We start from the raw sequence: 19111 nt of genomic DNA, 5'->3' as shown, positions 1-19111 counted from the left end.
CCTGGAAGACCCGGGATTTGACCCGGCGGCTATGATAACGGCGCAGGTCTTGTTGGTAAATCGCTGAACGGGTTGCTGCCACCTCACGCTATTCATCCAACAAGTCCAGAGCAGCTTGGCGCGCCTGTTCATTATCCGTCTCAACATAAGCCGCCACACGAGGTGAATCGTGACGGATGTCACTGGGGAGGACTGCTTCTGCTCCATAAACCATGAAGAAAGGCGTGAAGCCTGTAGACCTGTTAGGAGTAGTGTTGATGCTCCATAAGACGGAGGGCAACTCCTCCACCCAACAACCCGGCGTCCGTTGCAAAGGGACCAAAAGCCGGGGCTTGATGCCCTTCAGAATCTCCTGGTTAGCTCTCTCAGCTTGACCATTGGATTGGGGATGAGCCACTGAGGAAACATCAAGTCGGATATGCTCTCGTTGACAAAATTCTTCCATAGCGCCCTTGGATAAATTGGTGCCATTGTCAGTTATGATGCTGTGCGGAAAGCCGAAGCGGAAAATCACCTTTTTCATAAATTGAACCGCCGTGGCTGCATCGCACTTGCTAACTGGCTCAGCCTCCACCCACTTCGTGAATTTGTCAACGGCCACCAAGAGGTGGGTCTTCTTATCTTTGGACCGTTTAAAAGGCCCAACCATATCAAGCCCCCAGACCGCAAAGGGCCAAGTGATTGGGATCATCCTCAACTCCTGAGCCGGCACATGAGCCCGTCGTGAGAACCTTTGGCAACCATCACATTTGCTGACCAAGTCCTCTGCATTAGCATGAGCCGTCAGCCAATAAAAACCATGACGGAAAGCCTTGGCCACAAGAGATTTTGAACCGGCATGATGGCCACAATCCCCTTCATGGATCTCGCGCAAGATCTCTTGACCTTCCTCAGGGGAGATACAACGCTGAAATGTCCCTGAAACACTGCGATGATGCAACTCGCCATCGATGACGATCATTGACTTAGCCCGCCGGGCGATTTGTCTGGCCAAAGTTTCATCCTCAGGCAACTCTCCCCGGGTTATATAAGCCAGATACGGCATTGTCCAGTCTGGTATGACGTGAAGAGCCGCCACCAGTCGTGCCTCCGGGTCAGGGATAGCTAAGTCCTCCTCTGTAGGCAACCGAACTGATGGGTTATACAGGACATCCAAGAAAGTGTTAGGCGGCACCGGTTTTCGCTGGGAGCCTAGCCGGCTTAAAGCATCAGCCGCCTCGTTCTTCCTGCGATCAATGTGCTCCACTTGGTATCCCTGAAAGTGCCCAGTAATGGCATCAACCTCGCGGCGATAAGCCGCCATGAGAGGATCCTTAGAGTCCCAGGTGCCTGATACTTGTTGAGCCACCAAGTCTGAGTCACCAAAGCACCTTACCCGGCTTAAGCTCATCTCCTTAGCCACCCGAAGACCGTGGAGCAAAGCCTCGTATTCAGCCGCATTGTTAGTGCAAGGAAACATCAACCGTAGCACGTAATGGAATTTGTCACCTTTAGGGGAAGCCAATACAACACCAGCCCCCGAGCCCTCCAACTATCTGGACCCATCAAAGTGGATAGTCCAATAAGTGTTATCCGGTTTTTGCTCAGGCACTTGTGACTCTGTCCAATCGTTGATGAAATCCACCAAAGCCTGAGATTTAACAGCAGTGCGCGGCACATATTTGAGACCATGAGGTCCAAGTTCTATAGCCCACTTAGCAATTCTCCCTGTGGCCTCTCTGTTCTGGATAATATCACCAAGTGGGGCAGAACTGACCACAGTGATGGGATGACCCTGAAAATAATGCTTAAGCTTCCGGCTCGCCATGAACACACCATACACAAGCTTCTGCCAATGCGGGTACCGCTGCTTGGACTCAATGAGCACTTCGCTGACATAATAAACCGGCCGCTGAACCGGATGCTCCTTACCCGCCTCCTTGCGCTCCACCACAATAGCCACGCTGACGGCCCGTGCGTTTGCCGCCACATACAGTAGCAAGGGCTCCTTATCAACTGGAGCAGCAAGGACGGGGGGCTCTGCCAGCTGCTTTTTCAAATCCTCAAAAGCGGTATTAGCTGCATCATTCCAGACAAAGGTATCAGTTTTCTTCATCAACTGATATAAAGGCATAGCCTTCTCACCCAAACGGCTTATAAACCGGCTTAAAGCAGCGATGCGACCCGCCAAACGCTGAACGTCATTTATACACGCCGGCTTAGCCAGGGAAGTGATGGCCTTGATCTTCTCCGGGTTAGCCTCAATGCCTCTTTCAGAAACCAAGAAGCCCAATAGCTTGCCTGCAGGAACACCAAAAACACACTTGGCCGGGTTAAGCATCATCTTGTAGACCCGGAGATTATCGAAGGTTTCCCTTAAGTCATCTATTAGGGTTTCCTCCTTGATGGATTTAACCACAATATCGTCCACGTAAGCGTGAACATTGCACCTGATCTGTTTATGAAGACAATTCTGTACACAACGCTGGTAAGTCGCCTGTGCACACTTGAGTCCAAAGGGCATAGACACATAGCAGAAGGCTCCAAAGGGAGTGATGAACGCTGTCTTCTCCTGGTCCTTAACTGCCATCTTAATCTGATGATACCCGGAATAAGCATCCAAGAAACTTAAGCGTGCGCAACCTGCCGTAGCATCAATGATTTGATCAATACGGGGGAGGGCAAAAGGATCAGCCGGACACGCCTTGTTCAAATCCGTGTAGTCCACACACATCCGCCAGGTGCCGTTCTTCTTGAGTACGAGCACCGGGTTGGCCAACCACTCCGGGTGAAAAACCTCAACAATGAACCCGGCCGCCAAGAGCCGGGCCACTTCTTCACCAATAGCTTTCCGCCTCTCTTCATTAAACCGTCGAAGGAACTGTCTGACCGGCTTAAATTTTGGATCAACATTGAGAGTGTGCTCAGCGAGTTCTCTAGGTACACCTGGCATGTCAGAAGGTTTCCACGCGAAGATGTCCCTATTCTCACGGATGAACTCGATGAGCGCGCTTTCCTATTTTGTGTCCAGATTTGCACTGATGCTAAACTGCTGAGACGAGTCACCTGGAACAAAATCAACAAGTTTAGTCTCATCAGCTGATTTAAATTTCATTGCTGGTTCATTCTCCGTTGTTGGCTTTTTCAAAGAGGTTATATCTGTTGGGTCTACATTGTCTTTGTAAAACTTCAACTCCTCTGTAGCACAAACAGACTCTGCATAAGCCGCATCACCTTCCTCACACTCCAGAGCCACTTTCCGGCTGCCGTGAACCGTAATGGTCCCATTGTGACCCGGCATCTTGAGCTGTAAGTACACATAACACGGCCGTGCCATGAACTTGGCGTAAGCCGGCCGTCCAAATATAGCATGGTACGGGCTTCTTATCTTGACCACCTCAAAGGTCAACTTCTCCACCCTGTAGTTGTTCTCATCACCAAAAGCCACTTCCAATTCGATCTTGCCGACTGGATAAGCCGACTTACCGGGTACCACACCATGGAAGATAGTGTTTGACTGGCTGAGGTTCTTATCAACCAATCCCATACGGCGAAAAGTCTCATAATAGAGGATATTGATGCTGCTGCCTCCATCCATGAGTACCTTTGTGAACTTATAGCCTCCCACCTGAGGAGCCACCACTAAGGCCAAGTGGCCCGGGTTATCCACCCGGGGAGGGTGATCCTCCCTACTCCACACTATAGGCTGCTCAGACCACCGCAAGTAACATGGAACCGCCGGCTCAACAGCATTAACAACCCTCTTGTGAAGTTTCTCGTCTCGTTTGCACAAACTAGTAGTGAACACATGATACTGTCCACCGCTAAGCTGCTTTGGGTTGGTCTGATAACCCCCCTGCTGCTGTTGATGGCCCTGACCAGACTGTTGATTAAAGCCCCCTTGACCGTTCTAAGGACCGGAATTTGAGCCGCCGCCCGGGCCATGAAAGCCGCCGGCGCCCGAGCCGTCGCCCGGGCCATTGTAACTCTTAAAGGCCTTCATGATCGCGCAATCCTTCCACAGGTGAGTTGCTGGCTTCTCTCTAGAGCCATGCCTTGGACAAGGTTCATTTAATAGCTGCTCCAGCGTTGGACCTGACCCGCCGCCTCGGGGAGGGGGCCTCCCCTTGCGTCGCTGGTTATTACCTTGGGAGTTGGCGTTGACCACAAACTCTAGGCTGCCATCGGCCTTACGCTTGCCTCCTCCTTGGTTCCCCGGGTTAAACTGAGGACCCTTGCCGTTGCCATTCTTCTTTCCCTTCCCTGCCCTTTCATCGTCTGAAGGGGGATCCTTGGTACCATCGGAATCGGCGTACTTGACAAGAGCCGCCATTAGGGTACCCATATCGGTGCAGTCGCGCTTGAGCCGCCCAAGCTTCATCTTAAGGGGCACAAAGCGACAGTTCTGTTCCAACATTAAGACTGCAGAGCCGGCATCCATCTTATCTGATGAATGTATGATCTCCTTGACCCGGCGAACCCAATGGGTCGTGGACTCACCCTCCTGCTGCTTACAGTTAGTCAAATCCACAATTGACATAGACTGCCTGCAGGTATCTTTGAAGTTTTGAATGAACCGGGCTTTCAGCTCAGCCCAAGACCCAATGGAGTTCGGCGGTAACCCTTTCAACCACGTGCGGGCAGTTCCATCTAACATCATGGTGAAGTATTTGGCCATGGCCGCCTCACTGACCTCCAGCAATTCCATAGCCATCTCATAACTCTCAATCCAGGCTGCAGGCTGTAAGTCCGCTGTATAGTTAGGCACCTTCCTAGGGCCCTTGAAGTCCTTAGGTAGACATTCATTACGGATGGCTGGTACCAAACAAGGGACACCCCCGGTCCTGGTAGAAATTCCCACATCAACGGACGTCGTCGGATAAGCCGGGGGGTCTGATAAGCCGTCAATTGAGGCGCCTGCTCTGCCTCTTGCCGCGCTCGGTCTGTTGCGTAGAAGGCTCCATTATGAGCCGGGCCATGGCCAGGGGGCGGGTCATGGCGTCGTACATTACTTGAACCGGTTGCTGAGACCATGTGCCGGCTGTAACTTGGGCTCTGGCCTGGACGAGGGGTCGAGTGGATCCTGTCGCGGCTATAGGAGTACGCCTCTTGCTGTGCTAGTGCCGTCTGCAGGAGTTCCCTGACCCGGCGGGTTTTGATGGCCGCCGGAGAATCGCCGTCAACGGGGAGAGCCGCCAGCCGTGCTGCCGCAGCTACCATGTTCTCTAGCGGGTTATCATAATGACCCGGGGGTATTGGCACATACTGAGGCGGGGCAGGGGGCACCTGGGGAGGCCCCATCACTCGTGGCTGAATAAGGGGTCCAGACCCAGGCGCAATGACCCCTGGCGGGTTACTAGACCCTGCACCCGGCGTGTTGAAGAGATTGCGTGGATCGTAAACCGGCGGGAGTCGAGACTGGGCCTTCTGATGCCTCCTTCTCATGACCTCGTTGGCCGCGTTCTGATCCATCGTGAGTTGGAAGGACCGCGCCTGAATCAGCTAAGTCCGGGCGTCGAGAGCTGCCCGCTCCGCAGCCAGCCTGATCCCTTCCGCTGCGAGATCCTCTTTAGCTTTTATCAGATCTACTTTTAGCTGTGCCACCTCCGCATCATGCTGAACTTGATCCGCCGGGTCAACCGTGGCGGTTAACAGGGCCGTCATCTTGTCCGTGAGATCCATTAGCACCTGAGCCGGAGAGGGCACCGGGTTTCCCGCTCCAGCAACAGGGTTCTGGACAGGCTGCGCACCAGCCATAAAAACCCCAACCTGACTTGGTGGCTCGAGAAGGTCCGGAATACTGTCACCGTCGGAACAACCCATGAGCCTGCCATCTTGAAGTTGGTACAACGAGTTTGACTCATCAGTGGCCGACTCGCCGTCAGAGCCGGCGGCCGCCTCGTCACCAGACCCGGATGGGTCAGAGGGCCCTCCATGGATGCATCCCACAAAAGCGCGCCTTACGGCAGGCCGGGCCCGGGCGGGTTGTGCGCGCTGAGCCGTTTCAATGAGGTCGGTGCAGAGATCCGGCTCGGGGCCCGGCTCACCAATCTTGCCAATGAAGACATGAATTGCGCCAAAGGGGACCCGGTACCCGTACTCGATTGAGCCGGCGTCGGGGCCCCAGTCCGCATCGTCGATGTAGGGCTTGCCGCGACGACTCTTGGTCATCCGGCCCACAGCCTATCCCTTGAGCCCTTCGAAGCTGCCCTTCAAGAACTCAAATCCACCGTGCGCTGGCCCCACGGTGGGCGCCAACTGTCGTGGAATTGTCACGGCAGATGTCCTCGAGCTAGGACTTAGTCGTGGAGCCATCGCAACTAGGAAGCTTGAAGGGGTTATACGGGACAAGGAACACGAGGATTTATACTGGTTTGGCCCCTTACGGTGAAGGTAAAAGCCTACGTCCAGTTTGAGGTGTTATTGATTAGGGTTACGATCGCCAGGGAGCTAAACAGCTATGCCCGGCTCTCGATGAGATTGTTGTCGCCCTTAAACCGCTGCCGGGTCCTCCCTTTTTATAGGGAGGCCGACGCCCAGCAGCCCTTAGAGACCCGGCCGGCTCATAAGAGCGTCCGGCTCGGACTCTAAATAATACTTGCCTTACACTACAAGTCTACTATAACAATGATTGTAACTACGGGCTTTAAGCCATATCCGGGTCTCAGCCCATCTCTGGCCCATCATCTTGAAACTTAGCTCCGGGCTTCTGGCAATGACCCTTAGAGTAACCCGGCCCTCCTGGCGGGTGACTCCAAGGTCTATATCCTCAACAAGTTGGGTATACCTCCTATTTCAGATCTGGAAGCAAGAGTAATTGCTTCTAGAAACGGGTCCTTTCTCGAGGAAAAGTTTCTCTCGAAAGAATTGAGTGGGAGGATGGTGGAGACTTGATAAGGTTATTGAACCTTCACTTCAACTAGTGTGTAGTAGGGCACAGGAAGTTGTTCCTGTGGCACCTACACCAATTGAAGTGGAAGCTTATGATAGTGATCATGAAACTTCGGATCAAGTCACCACCAAACCTCGTAGGATGACGAGGATGCGTGCTACTTCAGAGTGGTACGTAATCCTGTCTGAGATATCATGTTTTTGGACAATACTGAACCTACGAGCTATGGAGAAGCGATGGTGGGCCCATATTCCGACAAATGGTTAGAAGCCATGAAATCCGAGATAAATGGATCTTTAAGAAGAAGACGGACGTGGACGGTAATGTTACCGTCTATGAAGCTCGACTTGTGGCTAAGAGTATTTCCACAAGTTCAAGGAGTTGACTACGATGAGATTTTTCTCATCCGTAGCGATGCTTAAGTCCGTCGGAATCATGTTAGCATTAGCTGCATTTATGAAATCTGGCAGATGGATGTCAAAACAAGTTTCCTTACCAGTTTTCGTAAGGAAAGGTTGTATGTGATACAATCAGAAAGGTTTTGTCTATCCTAAGGATGCTAAAAGGTATGCTAGCTCCAGCGATCCTTCCATGGATTAGAGCAAGCATCTCGGAGTCAGAATATACACTTTGATGGAGTGATCAAAGTTTTTGGGTTTATGCAAAGTTTGTTAGAAACTTGTATTTCCAATAAAGTGAGTGGGAGCACTACAACATTTCTGATAAGTATATGTGAATGACATATTGTTGATCCGAAATGATGTAAAATTTCTGGAAAGCATAAAGGGTTGTTTGAAAGGAGTTTTTCAAAGGAAGACCTGGATAAAGCTGCTTACATATTGGGCATCAAGATCTATAGAGATAGATCAAGACGCCTGATGATACTTTCAAAGAACGCACACCTTGACATGATTTTGAAAGAGTTCAAAATAGATCAGCAAAGAAGGAGTTCTTGGCTGTGTTACAAGGTGTGAGTATTGAGTAAGACTCAAGACCTGACCACAGCAGAAGAGAGAGAAAGGACGAAGGTCGTCCCCTATGCTTTAGACGTAGGCTCTACAGTACGCTATGCTGTGTACCACACATGAAGTGTGCCTTGCCATGAGTTGGTCAAGGGGTACAATAGTGATCCGGGAATGGATCACATCACAGCGGTCGAACTTATCCTTAGTATCTAGTGGACTAAGGAATTTTCTCGATTATGGAGGTGAAAAGGAGTTCGTCGTAAAGGGTTACGTCGATGCGAACTTTGACACTAATCCGGATGACTCTGAGTAGTAAACCGGATTCGTATAGTAGAGCAGTTATTTGAAATGGCTCCAAGTAGCGCGTGGTAGCATCCACAAGATGACATAAATATTCGTAAAGCACGCACGGATCTGAAAGGTTCAGACCCGTTGACTAATAACCTCTCTCACTAGCATAACATGATCAAACCAGAACTCATTGAGTGTTAATCACATAGAGATGTGAACTAGATTGTTGACTCTAGTAAATTCTTGGGTGTTGGTCGCATGGTGATGTGACCTGTGAGTGTTAATCACATGGTGATGTGAACTAGATTATTGACTCTAGTGCAAGTGGGAGACTGTTGGAAATATGCCCTAGAGGCAATAATAAATTGGTTATTATTATATTTCCTTGTTCACGATAATCGTTTATTATCCATGCTAGAATTGTATTGATAGGAAACTCAGATACATGTGTGGATACATAGACAACACCATGTCCCTAGTAAGCCTCTAGTTGACTAGCTCGTTGATCAATAGATGGTTACGGTTTCCTGACCATGGACATTGGATGTCTTTGATAACGGGATCACATCATTAGGAGAATGATGTGATGGACAAGACCCAATCCTAAGCCTAGCACAAGATCGTGTAGTTCATTTGCTCAGAGCTTTTCTAATGTCAAGTATCATTTCCTTAGACCATGAGATTGTGCAACTCCCGAATACCGTAGGAGTGCTTTGGGTGTACCAAACGTCACAACGTAACTGGGTGACTATAAAGGTGCACTACAGGTATCTTCGAAAGTGTTTGTTGGGTTGGCACGAATCGAGACTGGGATTTGTCACTCCGTGTAAACGGAGAGGTATCTCTGGGCCCACTCGGTAGGACATCATCATAATGTGCACAATGTGACCAAGGAGTTGATCACGGGATGATGTGAGTTACGGAACGAGTAAAGAGACTTGCCGGTAACGAGATTGAACAAGGTATAGGGATACCGACGATCGAATCTCGGGCAAGTAACATATCGATAGACAAAGGGAATTGCATACGGGATTGATTGAATCCCCGACATCGTGGTTCATCCGATGAGATCATCGTGGAACATGTGGGAGCCAACATGGGTATCCAGATCACGCTGTTGGTTATTGGCCGGAGAACGTCTCGGTCATGTCTGCATGGTTCCCGAACCCGTAGGGTCTACACACTTAAGGTTCGATGACGCTAGGGTTATAGGGAAAGTATGTACGTGGTTACCGAATGTTGTTCGGAGTCCCGGATGAGATCTCGGACGTCACGAGGAGTTCCGGAATGGTCCGAAGGTAAAGATTTATATATGGGAAGTCCTGTTTTAGTCACCGGAAAAGTTTCGGGTGATACCGGTAATGTACCGGGACCACCGGGAGGGTCCCGGGGGTCCACCAAGTGGGGCCACCAGCCCCAGAAGGCTGCGTGGGCCAAGTGTGGGAGGGAAACAGCCCCAGGTGGGCTGGTGCGCCCCCCACCAAGGCCCAAGGCGCATGGGAGAGTGGGAGGGGGCAAACCCTAGGTCCAGATGGGCCTTAAGGCCCACCCTAGTGGCGCCCCCCCCTCTCCTCCTCTTGGCCGCCCCCCCTAGATGGGATCTAGGGCTGGCCGCCAGCCCTTGGGGGTGGAAACCCTAGAGGGGGCGCAGCCCCTTCCCCACCTATATATAGTTGAGGTTTGGGGCTGCCCAAGACATGAGAACGTCTCTCTTTCGGCGCAGCCCTACCCCTCTTCCTCCTCCTCCTCTCCCGCGGTGCTTGGCGAAGCCCTGCGGGATTGCCACGCTCCTCCATCACCACCACGCCGTCGTGCTGCTGTTGGATGGAGTCTTCCCCAACCTCTCCCTCTCTCCTTGCTGGATCAAGGCGTGGGAGACGTCATCGGGCTACACGTGTGTTGAACGCGGAGGCATCGTTCTTCGGTGCTCAGATCGGAATCAACCGCGATCTGAATCGCTACGAGTACGACTCCCTCATCCGCGTTCTTGCAACGCTGCCGCATCGCGATCTACAAGGGTATGTAGATGCACTCCCCTTCCCCTCGTTGCTAGATTACTCCATAGATTGATCTTGGTGATGCGTAGAAAATTTTGAATTTCTGCTACGTTCCCCAACAATCATCACCATCCTCATCTCTTTTACGCGGTCCACTCTCCCGCACCCCGCTGTAATCCCTACTTGAACATGGTGCTTTATGCCATATATTATGATCCAATGATTTGTTGCCATCCTATGATGTTTTGAGTAGATATCCTTTGTCTTTGGGTTGATTGATGATCTAGATTGGTATGAGTTGTATGTTTTACTTGGTGCTGTCCTATGGTGCCCTCCGTGTCGCGCAAGCGTGAGGGATTCCCGCTGTAGGGTGTTGCAATACGTTTATGATTCGCTTATAGTGGTTTGCGTGAGTGACTGAAACACAAACCCGATTAAGGGGGTTGTTGCGTATGGGATAAAGAGGACTTGATGCTTTAATGCTATGGTTGGGTTTTACCTTAATGATCTTTAGTAGTTGCGGATGCTTGCTAGAGTTCCAATCATAAGTGCATATGATCCAAGTAGAGAAAGTATGTTAGCTTATGCCTCTCCCTCATATGAAACTGCAATAGTGATTACCGGTCTTGTTAACAATTGCCTAGGACAATTCCGCACACCAATCCACCATTATTCCACACTCGCTATTTATAATATCTGGTAATATATTCTAACCTTATGATAACAGGACCTACTTTTATATTTTAGCTCTCCGATACCATGCAAAATTATCCTCTTCATACCCACAACGTAGTTTTATTTCTCGTTTCTAGTTGGAAGCAAACGTTCGGTGCACGTAGAGTCGTATCAGTGGCAGATAGGGCTTGAGAGAATATTGATCTTACCTTTAGCTCCTTGTGGGTTCGACACTCCATACTTATCACTTCCACCTTTGGAAATTGCTACGATGATTCCCTGCACTTGGGGATTATCAAGCTCTTTTCTGGCGCCGTTGCCGGGGAGCAATAGCGTGCGGTTGATATTCTCGTGTGTGCTTGTTTGCTTTCTTCACTAAGAAGATTTTATTTTTTCCTTTTTGTTTCTGTTTAGTTGTGGGTGAAATATACATTTTTTTTAAAAGAATGAAAATACAAAAAATTATTACTTGCCTCTCATGCCTAAAAAGTTTTTCAAAAAGAGAAGTGATTGGAAAGTTATGCATTGAAGAAGTGAGGGCCCTTGAGCACTTGTGTTCATGCTCACGGAAAAAATGTAGAATTTTTCATGGAAGTTTCTCTGTAAATAATTATCCCCTTGTATATATCCATTGTATTATAAAAATAATGTGCCAAGCTTTGGGTTTGGGTTGATTAGATTGCTTGTTTACTATGTGCAGAACAAAAACAGAAACTTTGGCTGTAGTGCATGAATTTACATTTTTTACTGGAAGGTCAAATGGGTCTGAAACTTTTTGCACATTACTCATGTACAAATTGTTCAAATTGTAAAATTTATTTCATAATTTTAGGACTTACAGAAGTTTACTAAACTTCCAGATTACTACAGACTGTCCTGTTTTTGACAGATTCTGTTTTTCGCGTGTTGTTTGCTTATTTTGATGAATCTATGGCTAGTATCGGGGGGTATGAACCATAGATAAGTTGGAATACAGTAGGTTTAACACCAATATAAATAAAGAATGAGTTCATTACAGTACTTTAAAGTGGTAGTTTGCTTTATTACACTAACGGATATCACAAAGTTTTTGTTAAAGTTTTGTGTGGATGAAGTGTTCGAAGAACGAGGAGTTACCGATGTGAGAAGAATAAAGAGAGGCAAGAGTTCAATCTTGGGGATGCCCAAGGCACCCCAAGTAAATATTTCAAAGGATACTCAAGCATCTAAGCTTGGGGATGCCCCGGTTGGCATCCCATCTTTCTTCTTCAAAAAATATCGGTATACCTCGGTTTTTGTTTTGTTCACATGATTTGTATCCTTTGTGTTTTTATTTTTCTTTAAGAACCATGCTAGTATGAGATGTCCCTTCATCAATTTATATAATGATTCATGTGCTTCACTTATATCTTTTGAGTATGATCTTATGGAATTGCTCTTTGTGCTTCACTTAAATCTTTTGAGTATGGTTTTATAGAATGCTTCGTGTGCTTCACTTATACATTTTGAGCTTGGATATTGGTTAGCCTATATTAATTGTAGGATGCTCCATGAACTTCACTTATATATTTTGGAGTATGAATAATACTATCATCTAAAGCGGGTTTGGAAGAGTGTCAACTTTAGGAACTAGTGATCCCGCTATTCCGAATGAGAAGAATTTTGCTTATGCGGAGAGTAGAAAAAATTTCTATGCTTTATGTGATTGTTATATTGTTGAATTCATTCATGATGCTACTGAAAATTATTATGAGGGAGGAATATATGCTTGTAGAAGTTGCAATAATATCAAGTTTCCTCTTTATGTGCTTAAAGTTTGAAGTTATACTTGTTTTGCCTTCTTATGCTAGTTGATTCTTGTTCCTATAAAATTATGTGTTCACAAAATCCCTAGGAATAGGAAGTTGGTTAGATTCAAATGTGCTAGTCATATTCTTCATGATGCTCTCTTTATGTTTTAATTCTTATCTTTTATGTGAGCATCATTGAAATCATCATGCCTAGCTAAAAGGCATTAAAGAAAAGCGCTTGTTGGGAGACAACCCAATATTTAACCTTACTGTTTTTGTGTGTTTACATGATTAAGATACTGTAGTAATCATGTTTTATAGCCTTTGTTTCAATAAAGTGCCAAGTAAGACCTTTGGGAAGACTTGGGAGAAAGTTAATGTGATCTTGCTGTAAAAAACAGAAACTTTGCGCTCACGAGATTAGCTGTAAGTGTTTACAGAAGAGTGATTTTGAGTTGATTAGTTTTGCAGAAGATTAATAGACAAATTCCTCACGTCCACCAATTTATTTCATAATTTTTTGAGTAGCAGAAGTATGGTTTATGTTCAGATCATTACAGACTGTTCTGTTTCTGACAGATTCTGTTTTCATTGCATAGTTTGCTTGTTTTCTAGTTTCTATGACTTATATTTCTCAATATAAATTGTAGAAATGATATGGTATAGTAGGAATTGTGTGAGAAAAATTATGAACCTTGTCTTTGACAGTACCAAAGTGAATGGTTTACTCTTTATCATAGTAACCTATCTCACGAAGTTTCGTTAAGTTTTGTGTGATTGAAGTTTTCAAGCTTTGGGTGAGATATCGATATGAGGAGAATAAGGAGTGGAAAGACCCTAATATTGGGGATGCCCAAGGCACCACAAGGTAATATTCAAGGAAGACTCAAGCGCCTAAGCTTGGGGATGCCCCGGAAGGCATCCCCTCTTTCGTCTTCAAATCTATTGGTATACCTTACTCGGAGCTATATTTTTATTCGTCACATGATATGTGTTTTGCTTGGAGCGTGTTTTCAATTTTACTTGCTGTTTGAATAAAATCATTGGATCTGAAATATTGAATGAAAAAGAATCCTCCCATGGCTAGTTAATTATTTGACTACTCAGTGTTCTTCACTCATATCTTCTGGAGTAGTTGTCATTTACTCATGTGCTTCACGTATATCCTATGAGTAAATGGTTGAATGAATTGAATATCATAAATCTTAATTTATATATGTTTCATATGCTTATGACAAGGGGAGTAATGACTTCACATATAATAAGTATAGGTAGTAAATTTATTGAAGGTTAGCAAACATTGTATTGGTCACTTGAACAATTCATGAAAAAATATTGAGGGAAGATTGATTTCACATATAAATATACTATCTTGGACATCTTTTGTAATTGTGAGCACTCATTAAAATATGACATGCTAAAAGGTTGATGTTGGACAAGGAAGACAACGTAATGGGTTATGTTTTCTTATATCCGAAATAAAGTATATTGTCATGGATCATTCAACATGCTGAGCTTGCCTTTCCCCCTCATGCTAGCCAAATTCTTTGCACCAAGTAGAGATACTACTTATGCTTCGAAACATCCCTTAAACCCGTATTGCCATGAGAGTCCACCATACCTACCTATGGATTGAGTAAGATCCTTCAGGTAAGTTGTCATCGGTGCATGCAATAAAAATTGCTCTCTAAATATATATGATCTATTAGTGTGGAGAAAATAAGCTTTATACGATCTTGTGATGTGGAAGCAATAAAAGCGACGGACTGCATAATAAAGGTCCCTATCACAAGTGGCAATATAAAGTGACGTTCTTTCGCATTAAGATTTTGTGCATCCAACTATAAAAGCGCATGACAACCTCTGCTTCCCTCTGTGAAGGGCCTATCTTTTACTTTTATCCTTATGCAACAGTCATGGTGATCTTCACCTTTCCTTTTTACATTTTATCGTTTGGCAAGCACATTGTGTTGGAAAGATCCTGGTATATATATCCAATTGGATGTAAGTTATCATGAACTATTATTGTTGACATTACCCTTGAGGTAAAAGGTTGGGAGGCGAATCTATAAACCCCTATCTTTCTCTGTGTCCGGTTAAAACTTTGAACCCATAAATATCACGTGAGTGTTAGCAATTGTGAAAAATTAAATGATAGTTGAGTATGTGGAGTTTGCTAAATCAAAGCTCTGACATAGACCCTTCCTGAAAATAAGATGAATTGCAATTGTTTGATGACTGAGAATATAGTTTGTTAGTTTCAAGAAAGTTTATGATCTATACTTTAACATGTGAATAGCTTGTTACTTGATCATGAAAAGTTTTATGAAGATGAGCTACTGTTATGATACATAATGATGCTAGAAAAAGTGATTGGAACTATCATTGATGAAACTTATGCACTTGCTAGCATTCACACTTCATAAAATATTTCTTTTATCATTTACCTACTCGAGGACGAGCAGGAATTAAGCTTGGGGATGCTGATACGTCTCCAATGTATCTATAATTTATGAAGTATTCATGCTATTATATTATGAACCTTGGATGTTTTATATGAATTTATAGGCTATTTTATATGATTTTTGGGACTAACCTATTAACCTAGTGCCCAGTGCCAGTTTCTGTTTTTTCCTTGTTTTTGAGTTTTACAGAAAAGGAATATCAAACGGAGTCCAATTGACGTGCCAATTTTTGACGATTTTTTATGGACCAAAAGAAGACCCCGGAGTAAAAGAGTTGGGCCAGGAGAGTCCCGGGGCGCCCACCCCCCAGGCGCGTGGGCCTGCCTCGTGGATGCCTCGGGCACCTCCTTGACGTGAGACCGACGCCAAAAATTCCTATAAATACAGAAACCTCGGAAAATTAACCTAGATCAGAAGTTCCGCCGCCGCAAGTCTCTGTAGCCACGAGAAATCAATCTAGGCCCTCTCTGGCACCCTGCCGGAGGGGGCCATCATCACCGGTGGCCATGGAGGAGTATCTCGGAGAGGCCATCATCGCCATGAAGGCCAAGCATCAGAGGGAGAACCTTTCCCCATCTAGGGGGGAGGCCATGGAGGAGGAAGCACAAGGGGGAGAACCTCTCCTCCTCTCTCTTGGTGGCACCAGAGTGCCATCGAGAGGGGATTCATCGCCGCGGTGATCGTCTTCATCAACATCACCACCATCATCACCATCCTCATCTCTTTTACGCGGTCCACTCTCCCGCACCCCGCTATAATCTCTACTTGAACATGTTGCTTTATGCCACATATTATGATCCAATGATGTGTTTCCATCCTATGATGTTTTGAGTAGATATCCTTTGTCTTTGGGTTGATTGATGATCTAGATTGGTATGAGTTGTATGTTTTACTTGGTGCTGTCCTATGGTGCCCTCCGTGTCGTGCAAGCATGAGGGATTCCTGCTGTAGGGTGTTGCAATACGTTTATGATTCGCTTATAGTGGGTTGCGTGAGTGACTGAAACACAAACCCGAGTAAGGGGGTTGTTGCGTATGGGATAAAGAGGATTGATGCTTTAATGCTATGGTTGGGTTTTACCTTAATGATCTTTAGTAGTTGCGGATGCTTGCTAGAGTTCCAATCATAACTGCATATGATCCAGTAGAGAAAGTATGTTAGCTTATGCCTCTCCCTCATATGAAACTGCAATAGTGATTACCGGTCTTGTTAACAATTGCCTAGGACAATTCCGCACACCGATCCACCATTATTCCACACTCGCTATTTATAATATTTAGTAATATATTCTAACCTTATGATAACAACACCTACTTTTATATTTTAGCTCTCCGATACCATGCAAAATTATCCTCTTCATACCCACAACGTAGTTTTATTTCTCGTTTCTAGTTGGAAGCAAACGTTTGGTGCACGTAGAGTCGTATCAGTGGCAGATAGGGATTGAGAGAATATTGATCTTACCTTTAGCTCCTTGTGGGTTCGACACTCCATACTTATCACTTCCACCTTTGGAAATTGCTACGATGATTCCCTGCACTTGGTAATTATCACTAGGGAGGACTTTGCAGGTGACACAAGGAACATATGATTTGGTTTAAGTGAAGATGGCATTAAACCTTTTGGGGAGCAGAGCAGCAATCATAGCACCTGGCCCGTGACTCTATGTATCTATAACCTTCCTCCTTGGTTGTGCATGAAGCGAAAGTTCATTATGATGCCAATGCTCATCCAAGGCCCTAAGCAACCCGGCAACGACATTGATGTGTACCTAAGACCATTAGTTGAAGAACTTTTACAACTGCGGAATGGAAAAGGTGTACGTGTGTGGGATGAGCACAAACAAGAGGAATTTGACCTACATGCGTGAAGGAAATATGCCCTAGAGGAAATAATAAAGTTATTATTTATTTCCTTATTTCATGATAAATGTTTATTATTCATGCTAGAACTGTATTAACTGGAAACTTGATACATGTGTGAATACATAGACAAACAGAATGTCACTAGTATGCCTCTACTTAACTAGCTCGTTGATGAAAAGATGGTTATGTTTCCTAACCATAGACATGAGTTGTCATTTGATAAACGGGATCACATCATTAGGAGAATGATGTGATCGACTTGACCCATTCCGTTTGCTTAGCACTTGATCGTTTAGTATGTTGCTATTGCTTTCTTCATGACTTATACATGTTCCTATGACTATGAGATTATGCAACTCCCGAATACCGGAGGAACACTTTGTGTGCTACCAAACGTCACAACATAACTGGGTGATTATAAAGGTGCTCTACAGGTGTCTCCGATGGTACTTGTTGAGTTGGCATAGATCGAGATTAGGATTTATCACTCCGATTGTCGGAGAGGTATCTCTGGGCCTTCTCGGTAATGCACATCACTATAAGCCTTGCAAGCAATGCAACCAATGAGTTAGTTGCGGGATGATGTATTACAAAACGAGTAAAGAGACTTGCCGGTAACGAGATTGAACTAGGTATTGAGATACCAACGATCGAATCTCGGGCAAGTAACATACCGATGACAAAGGGAACAACGTATGTTGTTATGCGGTATGACCGATAAAGATCTTCGTAGAATATGTAGGAACCAATATGAGCATCCAGGTTCCACTATTGGTTATTGACCGGAGACGTGTCTCGGTCATGTCTACATAGTTCTCGAACCCGTAGGGTCCGCACGCTTAAAGTTCTGTGACGACCGGTATTATGAGTTTATGTGATTTGATGTACCGAAGGTAGTTCGGAGTCCCAGATGAGATCGGGGACATGACGAGGAGTCTCGAAATGGTTGAGACGTAAAGATCGATATATTTGACGACTATATTCGGACATCGGAAAGGTTCCGAGTGATTCGGGTATTTTCGGGGGTACCGGGGAGTTACGGGAATACGAGGAAGAAGTAATGGGCCTCATGGGCCAAGTGGTGGAAGAGAGGAGGTAGGGCACTCGTGTGACGCCCCCGATTTGACCGTACACTAATCATGCACGCAAATGTGTACGATCAAGATCAGGGACTCACGGGAAGATATCACAACACAACTCTAAAACATAAATAAGTCATACAAGCATCATAATACAAGCCAGGGGCCTCGAGGGCTCGAATACAAGTGCTCGATCATAGACGAGTCAGCGGAAGCAACAATATCTGAGTACAGACATAAGTTTGCCTTAAGAAGGCTAGCACAAACTGGGATACAGATCGAACGAGGCGCAGGCCTCCTGCCTGGGATCCTCCTAACTACTCCTGATCATCGTCAGCGGGCTGCACGTAGTAGTAGGCACCTCCAGTGTCGTAGGTGTCTTCGTCGACGGTGGCGTCTGGCTCCTGGACTCCAACATCTGGTTGCGACAACCAGATAGAAAGGAAAAGGGGGAAAAGAGGGAGAGAAGCAACCGTGAGTACTCATCCAAAGTACTCGCAAGCAAGGAGCTACACTACATATGCATGGGTATATGTGTAAAGGGGCATATCAGTGGACTGAACTGCAGAATGCCAGAATAAAAGGAGGATAGCTAGTCCTGTCGAAGACTACTCTTCTGGCCATCTCCATCTTGCAGCATGTAGAAGAGAGTAGATTGAAGTCCTCCAAGTAGTATCGCATAGCATAATCCTACCCGACGATCCCCTCCTCGTCGCCCTGTTAGAGAGCGATCACCGGGTTGTATCTGGCACTTGGAAGGGTGTATTTTATTCAGTATCCAGTTCTAGTTGTCATAAGGTCAAGGTACAACTCCGGGTCGTCCTTTTACCGAGGGACACGGCTATTCGAATAGATAAACTTCCCTGCAGGGGTGCACCACATAACCCAACACGCTCGATCCCATTTGGCCGGACACACTTTTCTGGGTCATGCCCGGCCTCGTAAGATCAACGCGTCGCAGCCCCACCTAAGCACAACAGAGAGGTCAGCACGCCGGTCTAACCCTATGCGCGCAGGGGTCTGGGCCCATCGCCCTATGCACACCTGCACGTTGCGTACGCGGCCGGAAGCAGACCTAGCCTAGTGGCGTTCCAGTCCAATCCGGCGCGCGCCACTCAGTCGCTGACGTCAAGA

The sequence above is a fragment of the Triticum aestivum genome, chromosome 2D (assembly GCF_018294505.1).
Source record: "Triticum aestivum cultivar Chinese Spring chromosome 2D, IWGSC CS RefSeq v2.1, whole genome shotgun sequence".
Classification (NCBI taxonomy): domain Eukaryota; kingdom Viridiplantae; phylum Streptophyta; class Magnoliopsida; order Poales; family Poaceae; genus Triticum; species Triticum aestivum.
The sequence above is the reverse complement of the archived record's forward strand: the minus strand, read 5'-3'. Positions refer to the sequence as shown.